This window comes from Dreissena polymorpha, chromosome 3 (genome assembly GCF_020536995.1).
Source record: "Dreissena polymorpha isolate Duluth1 chromosome 3, UMN_Dpol_1.0, whole genome shotgun sequence".
NCBI classification, from domain to species: domain Eukaryota; kingdom Metazoa; phylum Mollusca; class Bivalvia; order Myida; family Dreissenidae; genus Dreissena; species Dreissena polymorpha.
The window spans coordinates 60,810,848-60,823,047 of record NC_068357.1 but is presented as its reverse complement, the minus strand read 5'-3'; the positions used below and the strand labels follow the sequence as shown (position 1 = coordinate 60,823,047).

At 33.3% G+C, this 12,200-nt stretch overlaps 1 long non-coding RNA gene across 1 annotated transcript; it reads left to right on the top strand.

The window, feature by feature from the left end:
- The first annotated feature begins 3,198 nt into the window (after positions 1-3,198).
- Positions 3,199-11,509, top strand: LOC127874415 (uncharacterized). Its single transcript, XR_008046889.1, has 4 exons — positions 3,199-3,444; positions 10,243-10,303; positions 10,722-10,771; positions 10,998-11,509. It is a non-coding gene; the product is annotated as an uncharacterized LOC127874415 (long non-coding RNA).
- Positions 11,510-12,200: the final 691 nt, after the last annotated feature.

Sequence of the window (12,200 nt, the reverse complement as noted above, 5' to 3'; positions counted from 1 at the left end):
GCTCCTGTTTTCGCAAAGTTATATGACGTCTGTTTATATACTTGCCAAGGTCTATCTTAGTATGGTCTTTAGTATGTCTGAAGGTTGCATTGAGTTAAGTTTGTTTTTGAAAACAAAAACACATTATATCCGTGATGGCAACGACAAAGTTCCGTATAACAAAGGAATTTTTTACTGAGGCGCGTTAAGACGCTAACTTAATTATCGCCCCGCGTTGATTTGTTTACCCCGATATAGCTGGTTGACTTAACATTGTCCTTGACAGTCGAAGTATTAACAGTAAGCAATTAACATACCTCTTATGTTAGTAATGTAGGTTTCATGTATTATTAAACAATGTATTCGACGTATGGATTAATATATACCATCTTTATATGATATCATTCTTTACATTTAAAAACAAAGAAAGCAATGATTTAATTGATGTATGAAATCTAAAATCGAAAGACGTATCGTTTAAAAAAAAAACTGCGCAATTCATATTTAATCACGTGTTTATTAAACATAATAAAAACTTTCAATATAAGAATACAGTTGATCGAATTTCGCTTCAAAAATATAATTTATATATAATTTGGGTTTCGTGATATCTTCTAAAAAACTAACTTCACACATATAGCAGTACTCTCATCAGATGTACACTGCGATTTTTACGTTTCATTACAATGTTTTATGATGAGTTTATTTCTCTGTTGTGTTTATCTTCAAGTATAAAATTAATATTACGTTCACATACATGCATGAATACTAAGATCTGACAAATCTTACCACGACTTTTGATAACCATCCAATTATCCTAGTGATTACACAAATCTGGTTAAACAGATATACGGATGTATAATACTATTAAATTGATCACGGCCCGCTACAAAGATAACTTTTTATTGCACAAGTTCCAGAGGGAAATTCAAAAGATATTCCTGTTGTTTAAAGATCCTTAATTCTCTCGCTTTTTCGTTTTTATGTCTTAATACATTTTAAAACTGTAAACTGTGTTAAGGAGATTACTATGTAATCCTTAAGTAAGCAGAAAACATTATATTATTTGTAGAAACTTGTATGAAAAGTTCAATTAAAGCCAATACTTCGCGTAAGAGCTTTGCAAAAACTAGCCGGCTTTTATATCAGGTAACATTTTGCAAAAGAAAGCACTGTCTTTAGATCGTTGAACTAATGCAATGGCATTTGCATTCGATATTCAATACTTTCATTACATTCAGTTTTAAGATTGGGTCATCCCGCGCATTCAACTACCGAACATATCAATACTAATCATTCAACTATTGAGTAACTGTTCATAATAGTGTGCTACGGTATCTTTTAATTGAAAAATACAAGAACAAATGCTTATATTTATAGTTGAAGTTAATTGAAATGCCGGTTTAAAATTGTGGACATTTAAACATTTCTCTATTCGTTTTATCATCAAATCAACGTTTAAATTAAGGTAGCTTGCATGGAAGTTGGACAATTGTTAAGGCAGCGGAAGAACAGGTAAGTTTTAAGCCGTAATATAGATGTCAAAAAGTTATTATAGTTATCTTACATTTAATCGTTGAATATAATAGTGTGTTCTTGAAATAAAAAACGTTTAAATTGACACGGTAATGTACATTTACGTAAATAAGACACATGTGTTGACAAACAATATTTTCTGTTGTATAACATTAAAACCACGTACGAATTTCCGCATTTTTCGATGTCTGTGGCGCTCACTTCATATTACTGCGTTCAGAATACTCGTATGTTATTGACTAAAATATAGTAAGAGATGACCACGTATTTTTCCGCATTACCAACGTATTGAGAAATACCGTTATGATACACTTCTCTGGTCGTGTAATGTTTCTACGTGTATGTTGTAAAATAGTTTAAAGTTTACATATTATGTTTAAAAAAAAACTTTTAAAGGGGCAATTTCACGTTTCGGTAAACAAAATGTTTCAGATTCGCACATTTTTGTTTTAGTTTTGATATTTGTGGGGAAATAGTAATACTGAACATTTACAATATCCATTTTATGCATCCTTTAACGATTGGTTAAATAATAAAGCATTGCAACGCGAAACGATTTAATAATTTGGAAAGTTCTGTTGTTGTCGTTATATTTTGTGAAACTACAAGGATTGCTTTTATAGAGTAAAACATACATCCCCTCATAGAATAAGCACGGATGGCCGAGAGGTTTAGGTGGAAAACTTTTTTACTCCAGTACTCCAGAGGTCAGTGGTTCGAGCCCAGTTGAGGGTTACTTTTTTTCTTTTTTTAATTGTATTCTTGTTATTTTTTACCAGAGGTTTTTAGGTCCAATGTTTAAATTTATCAATATAAAGCATTTTATGAAAAACTTCAATACATGCCCAAATCTGTGAAAAGGCCACTTTCAGTTTCCGTTATTATCGTAATAAAGAGAATCATCTCATTTTCTTCACTGATGAGTTTAAATAATTATTAATTTTCTAATACATATATTTTTATGCGGAAGTGCTTACGTAGGTGTTTATCATTTAAAATTCCTTTATTTATGTTTTGTTTCAGGATATTTAATCTATTTAAAATGGAAACACCATCACACGAGTGTGGACTTTGTTTTACCGACTTGGTGTTTGGATTCTGTGAAGATTGCAGTTTTCGTCTGTGTGAAAAATGTTTTTTAACCACAAAAGAGTCACTATATTTATTGACCAAACAATTTTTCCCTTCGATAAATCAACCCAATCTGCAAATATCTCAGTAGATAGGAAACCCGACATTCACAAACAAAATTGTTCCATCCATTTTACCGACGCCAATTCTTTTTATTGTGTAAAAGATGACGCAACGATTTGCGGTTGCTGCATGTATGCAAATCACAGGGCGTGTCTTGATGACATTATCGACCTTAATAATGTTAAGCATGATGAAAATGGGACGAATGAACTCACAAATACACTCAAACAACTAGAAGAAGAGATCAGCGGGATAGACAAACGTGTTGCCGAAAACTTAAAATTGAATGATGAATGCAAGGAAACATGCTTGAAAGATATAAAGGAATACACACAGAAACTGCATGATATACTTGATCTCCTGAGAGAAAAAGCGGTAAAAAATGTAATCGTGAAACACACATACAATGACACAAATATCCGGGCAGTTGAAAATGTATGCAAAGAAGCCAAAAAACGCTTTATGAAAAAATGCAGTTTAATATACGACCTGTCACATAAAAAACACGAACGCCATCTTTTTGTCGTGTCGAAACGCTTGGATAAAGAGGTGGATGAAATAAAAACAATTATTCGACAGTCGAACTTGGGAAACAATATCGCAAAGTTCAGTTTCCTGCCCAACAAAACTATAGAGTGTACATTCAAAAACGACTTCACTGACATAGGACAACTGCACGAAACGGGTGACGGCAGTGACGAGGTTGTTGAAGATGTTCCTGAAATTTGTAATGAGGTACAGTTGACCTGCTTTGAACAAACATTATTAATGTTATAATGAATCCAATACATTGTGTATGATGACAACTAAATGACATAAATCGTGTTGACTCTTGAGTTTGTAGAGCGACCTCAAATCAATGTTTTAACGGGATCAGGACTATGAAATATGTTTATCATTCAATTTTAGATCGATTTTTCACATATCCCTAGCAATACTTCTCATCTAAAATGTCGGCGCCGTAGAGGCAAACGTAAACCATCTTCATATCGCTTTTTCCATACAGATATTTCATTTTGAACTTTAAACATGTTTTGGGGCTTATTGTTTAAGGTCACGGACCACGTATTATCACTGCAACCTGCAATTTTGTGAAATGGTGTCCAACTATTCACAAAGAAAATTGTCAATGAAGTTAACATGCAACTATTCAATATATATGTGTATATTGTACAGATATTGAAGTAAATCTCGACATTTACATTTACACCCAATGTCTTTATAAACATTATGTGAGAATGACGTATACCCATTTCCTGCGTTTTACCAGGATTATGCTCTTATTTTGTACTAATAAAGGTACGCCTACGCTTTTCTAGCAAAAAGAACTTAGGGCCAAGGTACTCTTGCAACATGCTAATATATTTGATGAAAACTGCCATTCAACTTGCAGATCTTACATTTCTTCGGGGTCATCATGGAAAGTCACGAAACAAGGCGCAACAGTCTGACCCGCAATTTAGCATAATTATCTCTCTTGTGTACTTAGACAATTATGCAAACGTTTGCGTGCAGAAACTCCATTTCTCGTTGCGCGAAATATAAATACTTACGATGAAAAAACAGTTACGTCCATGGCTTTGGGACATAACCACTTATTAAGACCTTTTACCATGACCGTCAATTAAAGAGTTAACGCCCCCTGTTGTTTCAAGAAAAGTCATATTAATGTCCGCGTACAACTTTATATTACGGTTTGCTTTTCTGTATTTCTGTATTGTATCAGTATTTTATTTATTTAACTACTAACGAACTAAAAAAAGACCAAAGCAAACATATCTCTGGAATAATCATGTTAGGTTACCGACGATTGCTATGACTCTGACCTACAATTTAGAAGAATTCATCCCCTGATTGTACTTTGTGGAAATTCAGGTCACCATTTAGTAGTAGTAGTAGTAGTAGTAGTAGAAGTAGTAGTAGTAGTAGTAGTAGTAGTAGTAGTAGTAGTAGTAGTAGTAGTAGTAGTAGTAGTAGTAGTAGTAGTAGTAGTAGTAGTAGTAGTAGTAGTAGTAGTAGTAGTAGTAGTAGTAGTAGTAGTAGTAGTAGTAGTAGTAGTAGTAGTAGTTGTAGTAGTAGTAGTAGTAGTAGTAATAGTAGTAGTAGTAGTAGTAGTAGTAGTAGTAGTAGTAGTAGTAGTAGTAGTAGTAGTAGTAGTAGTAGTAGAAGTAGTAGTAGTAGTAGTAGTAGTAGTAGTAGTAGTAGTAGTAGTAGTAGAAGTAGTAGTAGTAGTAATAGTCATAGGCGGATCCAGGGGGGGGGGGGCGGACGCGGCGTACACCCATAACATTGCCAAATTAAAGTCAATTCAATTGATGTTTCACACTTGACTAGATCTAAATCACCTATTTAAACTTGTCAAAGCCTTCAAAATCACTAAAATCGTTGAGCTTCCGGGGGGCTTCGCCCGCCTGGACCCCCAAAACTATAAACTTTTCACTTTTTCGGCATTATAAGAAGGTACTTTGATGAATGTATATAAGGCGTGACATGCTCGAGAAGTGGTTGTCAAAGCCTTCAAAACTATTAAAATCGTGAAGCTTCTGGGAGGCTTCGCCCCCCCCCCCCCCCTTAACCCCCTAAACGATAAACTATGCACTTTTTTGGCATTATAAGAAGGTACTTTTATAAAAGTATATCATGCGTGACATGCTCGAGAAATGGCTGTCAAAGCCTTCAAAATCATTAAAATCGTGAAGTTACCGGGGGGCTTCGGCTCCCCCGCCCCCTGCAAACCCCCTAAACGATAATCTATGCCCTTTTTGGCATTATAAGAAGGTACTTTGATGAAAGTATATAAGGCGTGACATGCTCGAGAAGTGGTTGTCAAAGCCTTCAAAATCTCTAAAATCGTGAAGCTTAGGAGGGGCTTCGCCCCCTGGACCCCCTTGCAGGGCTTTACCCTGCACCCACCAGCAAATCCAGCTGGACCCCCAGCAAATCTTTCAATATCACGCCCCCCCCCTTCCCCTGACCAGAAGTCCTGGATCCGCCACTGGTAGTAGTAGTAGTAGTAGTAGTAGTAGAAGTAGTAGTAGTAGTAGTAGTAGTAGTAGTAGTAGTAGTAGTAGTAGTAGTAGTAGTAGTAGTAGTAGTAGTAGTAGTAGTAGTAGTAGTAGTAGTAGTAGTAGTAGTAGTAGTAGAAGTAGTAGTAGTAGTAAGTTTGAACAGAAACATATGTAAAACATAGCATTTATGTTTTATAATCAAATTAAATTTACACAAATGACGCATTTGTACCGCAATGGAAAGGATACATGCATTATTTCTGAACTGTTCGTTACACGTAGATCTCTGTTTTGTTGTATACAACATCCTTTGTACTTTCTCTTTTATTTTATTGACCGAGTTGTTTATTAGAACGCCTTCTAATAAAGAAGACCTGGGATGTAGTCCCAGCGGGTGAAACGTGATCGTGGTATTTGATTCTCTTAAATATGTGTACTGCTTTAATTTTTGAACGTTTTTTAACCATTGCTTTACTCGGTACAAAAAATAAACATAATATAAAATATATATTACAAACGTTTAAGTTTTGTACTAAAATATTAAACACGCATTTTCATATTGATGGTATGTTAATGCGCAACATTTTAGTGCAAACAAAGACCATTATCGCATTATTATATTAAAAAATCAACTAAATTGTCTCATACTGTATATCTTGTTCATACAACTATATAAAATAGTATAAACACCATATGCTGTATTGCTTTTATATCAAGCAACAGTTAGGATCAGTTCGGATGCTACATGAGCCACAAAGCACTCTATTGTTTGTCGATTTTAATAGTGGTAGCCTAAGCATTTTATTTGTCATGTATGATTGGCATTAATAGATTTATTTGATCTACTTTAAGGTTATGTGTATGCATTTATTAATTTCTCAACTATCTATGAAAAATTATTTACAATGGTATATATTCACTTTAGTGTTCACCACTTCCAACAAACGGAAATGTTTGATGATATACAGTTTGGATTACCTTTGTTGTACTTATCTTATTCATGTTTTAAATTTTAAACAGAATACTTGAAATCGGTTATTTACTTGCGGTCGTTTTAAGATTTTACTTGATATATGTAAAAAGGTGGCAAAGTAATAGGCCCATACATGTGCTACTTCTAATCTAGTGAAATATGTAAAGAAAAATCGACGTATTAAATGTACGATATGAATCTATTATTCAAACTATTTGTATATAAAGTTTATATAGTACAGCCCCTTACTACTATCGTGTATATTTGGTGTGCTCCACAAAAGGTTTATAACTCATATTATTAAGTCATGAGAGCCAAACATAAATTTTTTGGCTTACAAAATCTGTAAGTTTTACTATAAAATTTATTAGCAAAGTTGGTTTTCCCATAGGATTTTTGCATTTGCCGATGGGATTGTTTTTCCAATGGGATTTTTTCCAATCGAATTTGTTTGCCATGGTATTTGTTTCGCATGAGATTTTTTGGACAATGTCTGAAGTCAGATAAAAAATATCTAATACGACTTTTTGCTTCCAGCAGCTAGTATGCTTACTACATTCTTGTTATATGTATTAACTTCAACCTCTCGCCCTTCCAAAAATTTCATTGAAATCTGTAAAATTATATATATCGAGCCTATAGCTCCACGTGGAACGCAATCCACTTTCTGATTCTTACCAACAACCCACTATGCCATTGTCATCGACGTTAGCGATATAAGACATAAAACTAGCTCCACTGGCGTCACAGTCACACTTATCTCTAGAGCTAGTGTCTTCTATATGTGCACATGAATTCCCTATATTTTACATTCTTACGTCTTTCCAAAACACCATTTCTTTCAAAGCGCTAGCCCTGATTAAAACAGGCGCATCCCAACTAGCCCTACTTGCAAGGCATTGATACACATCTAGACCTCAAACTAGCCATTGAGCCAATGGCGCTCGGCATTGAAATGAGCTGTCCTGTTTTGCAATGGTCCGCGTTGAAATTATTGTCAACCTCTTAGCAACTTTCTTAATAAGCTCATACAAAAAACCGCCATATAATTATTCTTAGACCATGTGCCCCCCATTTTGAGACTAAAACTCTCAATAATTTATGTTTTTTAAAAACCTGCAGTTAAAATGCTAACGCTAAAACGTTAAATACAAAATAGAGCTTCATTTAATTATTGAAATCAGTTATTTTGCGATTGTTGGAATAATTTCATTGAAATATGTAAACGTTGGTCTAGTAAGAGGCCAATTCCTGGTGTCACTTCCTACCTACTTTAACTTTTGTACTTTTCACTTCAACTTTTGAACTAATATCTTTCATTGCAGTATATATTCAATGCATTATATTCGTCCTATTTGACCGATTATTGTTTATTGTGAGAAGTATCCGGATGTGGCACCAATACAAGTTTCAATAAGAGGTTTATATATATTATATATCACTACATCTATAAAACAGTGATAATACATTTATTTTTCAAAGTCAAGCAAACTGACAAAAACATCACCATGTGCTAATAAAACATATTAAAAAGGGTATATTTTAAGACAGGAAATTTATTGCAATTAAACATATATTAAACGTGTATTCGTACAAATTATCCGAGCTTCCACATGATTATGGTATATAAACATCACAAATGTATTGACTAATATGTTTGCAGTTGTACAAATACAATATAAGATTATGATATGTTCCACTAAGCATATCGAAAATGCTTTACTTAACTTAATTTGACAATACGGGTTTGTTTAATGCAACGTTTGGTTAAAGTAATGTTAAAAGCGTTATTGAAAAATAACTTATAAACCCGAAACTCAACAAGTGCTTGATGTGCACATGCGCTAACACCTCGTGTAGTGTGTGATTGTAATGGATACTAATCGACAGTTTTCTTTCATTGACATCTTCCATACTTGATTAAGTTTCAATACGCACAAGTAGCCTAATGCACTATGTGTATTACCGAATTTCAAACTTTGTATTTAACGTTTTTTTTTCAGTATTGTATTGTATTGTGAAGATAAGACTAAACTGCATAACGTTATACACAATCAAACCATAGTACTATCTAGTAATGTCGAATTTTATTTCAATCACGTTTAGCTATGTATGTAAGGTATCAACCAAAAACGTTTAAATTTCAAAAAGTGTGCCCCATGCGCTATTCGGAAAGAATGGAAGAAAACTCGTAACAATGCATTAATATAGCTTTTACTGGCAATATGATAGCCAGCATAGTTTGAACTGTATATTTTAATTAAGGTTGATTTAATCATTCTCCAGGGGTCAACACTGTCCACGCCAAAGGATTCAAATGATTAATATGAACTATTAAAGTAAAACAATTAAAAGAATTATTCTCGGAAACGGAAAGGTTTGAATAGTTGGTATGTATCAGATTATAGTGACCTTCTTCTGAGTTTTTATGTCTGAAATCTTAAGATTGAGGGTTAAACATTTGGTGTATAACCTTATACAAATTTCCCCTACTAAGTGTGTACAAAAAACTCCAAGAGCTTTGTGTTTGGTTGTGAATCATCGTATATTTGTTATCACCTGCCCCTATAATCAAAACTAGCCTCTGTCAATGCGTCTCATGGCTTAGATAGTGAACTTTGTTTTAAATAGTTGACATGTTTTTCTATGAAATCGCAGTGCCAGCATTTTTATATCTGATGGCAACCATCGCGTTGACGTCTCTACATTTTTTTTAAATAATGTCTCACTGGCAAAAGACCGATTACGCCTATGAGGTCATATCATTTTTGTTGAGTAGCATAGTGAGCTATTTCAAACAAAACTCTGAAACAACACTGTTTTGGGATTTGATGCTTGCCCTGTAACATAATTAGATAATTAGTGTGCGTCTACTGTGCTTGTTCATATCATGACTCAGGGGTAAACATCGGCTTTTCCTGGTGTGTGGGGTTGATTGTTTCATATTGATTTCTATATAATAACTTAATCTATACTCCTCTAAACATCAAAGCATACATCTTTAATTATTAATATGTGCAATAAAAATGCTGTTTGTTCCACATATTTTTCAAATCATTACTCTGGTTACAAAACGAGATCTGTTCCCATTTCGCAAGAGCGCGATAAAGTACGAGAGGTCATAAGCTAAGATTCCGAAATAGCTGACCAGGAATGACTGAAACTCTGCTGGAATTAAAAATCATTTTGTTTTGCAAAATTGAAGCAATGTTCTCCTGTTTAATGTCATTTGTTTCCTTGGCAATATGTCGATTAATAGACACACGTACAATATTTAGTAACGTGTTAATATATTAATTTTGTTTCACATGTTTGTTTCACATGTAATTCCATTCTAATCTATGAGCTTTGCATATGTTCAAATAAGCTAACTTATGGTCCTCCCTTTTTAGACAAAAAAGAGAGGACATTATAAACATGATTTGCGAGCAAAACAATCTTTACTTGATTAATTGAATCAGCGAACCTGTGCATTTTGTTTATTTCTTTGTAATTAGTTGAGTTTGAAGACAAATTAAAATATGCATGATCCTGTTCAAACATCTGTTTCAGATTGCTTGTCAACGTTGCGGAAGCTTAGTATGGCAGACACAACTATTTTGTAGCGATTGTGGTATGCTTTTATTTAAATATATTTAGAAAATTCGATCACAATAGGCATTGTAGGCTTTATTTTGCATGCCAATTGATTTATGCTCAATGTTTTATGTTTAGTTTTTATTGCAAGCATGTACATTAATTTTATTAAAGCATTTAATGTATTGATCATATTTCGATTAAGTATTTTTATGAGTTAGGGAGTTAGATGATGCCTTATCAAAATACTGACTAGAATATAAGCTGAAGTAATCGAATTTAAACAGCTAAACCTAAAACCACATCCCACTGGAACTTAAGCTTTAAACAGTTGTAATTATATTTGATTAACTTAATACATATGTCGTATCAATTCTTATTCAAGGGAAGCACATGACGCTTTATAGACTAATCATATGAAAATAAAAATGCATGCATACATTTTTTGCTTGCAGGGCTACCGTACGAATAATTTACCTTCATATTGAGGACGGAGTAAAGTTTAGTAAGTAATGCTTCTTTTACTTTTTTAAGATGCTTTTTTGTATGAAAACGTTTGTAACATTGATTTATTATTATCATACCGAGCAATGGATTGATATTCTATATGCGCATGATATGATTTTACGTATAACACAAACATGGTAGTATAGGTCATTTATAACATCGCACTTTCATGTAGGGTAAAAGTGTACGTTTCAGACATGTAAATATTGTTTTGTTTGTTTAAGAGATCAGTGGACGACGATAGCATTGAAGAGGATTAAACAGTTTATAACAGATTATTGCCATATGGCCATTTAAAAAGGTTCCTTTGGGAGATACAGCTGCATGTGAATTCAAAGAGCGAACTTAAGTTGATTCATCCGTTGTGTTTGATAACGATAGCGATTATGGAAATGGTCTATTTTCACTGATAAGCAGAAGAATGATATAGAGATTAGTGAAAGTGCCTCTCTTTTTGTTTGTGTGTCAAAATTGGCATTAGCAGGCAACCGGTATGATGCTTATTTATGACTGTACATAATACAATAAGACACGATGTCTGTCTTAATGAACATAAACTGCATTTTCAAATATTTGTTTTTAATACATTCTTGTTATTACATGTCAAATTAAAAATGACATATATGTTATTTAAGACCTACATACAATGGACAGTAATTTTTGTATGTGGTTTTATAATGGCAATTTCAATCATCATTCACATATATTAGAATGAACTTGGAATAGCATAGTGATTTCGCTTTATTTGTCCCTCTCTTTGTTCTTCTATCGTTTTATTCATAACTGTGTCTTTATCATAACATTTGCTGTAAATAGATTTTATACATGCTACACTCAAGCGTGAAAAGGCAAAAGAGTTCATGGATAACATAACTTGTTTGTCGTTTTTTATAACATTATAACCTTTATCTGAACGCGAACATGTTCCGCAACATAAATCCTCAAGAAAGTGAACGTGTTATAACATGACAGTTTGTTTTATTAATAATAAAAAGTTGAACCATTACATTGCAAAATGACCTTCAACACAAAGACGCGTTTTACATTTTTCGAAACAATAGACACATATACAGTTGCGGCATGTATAAAAACTTCAAAACATAAATATATTTGGAGAAATAATATTTACTAAATATGTTTTCACAGATAAAACAGAGACACGCGACCAGAGGGAAAACAATTTAAGTCTACAAATGTGAACGGTTTGAAGTTATAACAGGAATATACTTATCCAGAAGGGACATATGATGTGATAACTGAGAACACACGATGTTAAAATTAAGTGCTGTCAAATCAGGTGTCACACTCCTTACGTGAAATGTGGACGTTTATGTTGCTAATCACATCTGGAATACCAACAAGTCTTCGAAATATGTCCCAAATAAAAAGTTCGTATGAAATACACAATTGGTAATATTGATAATATT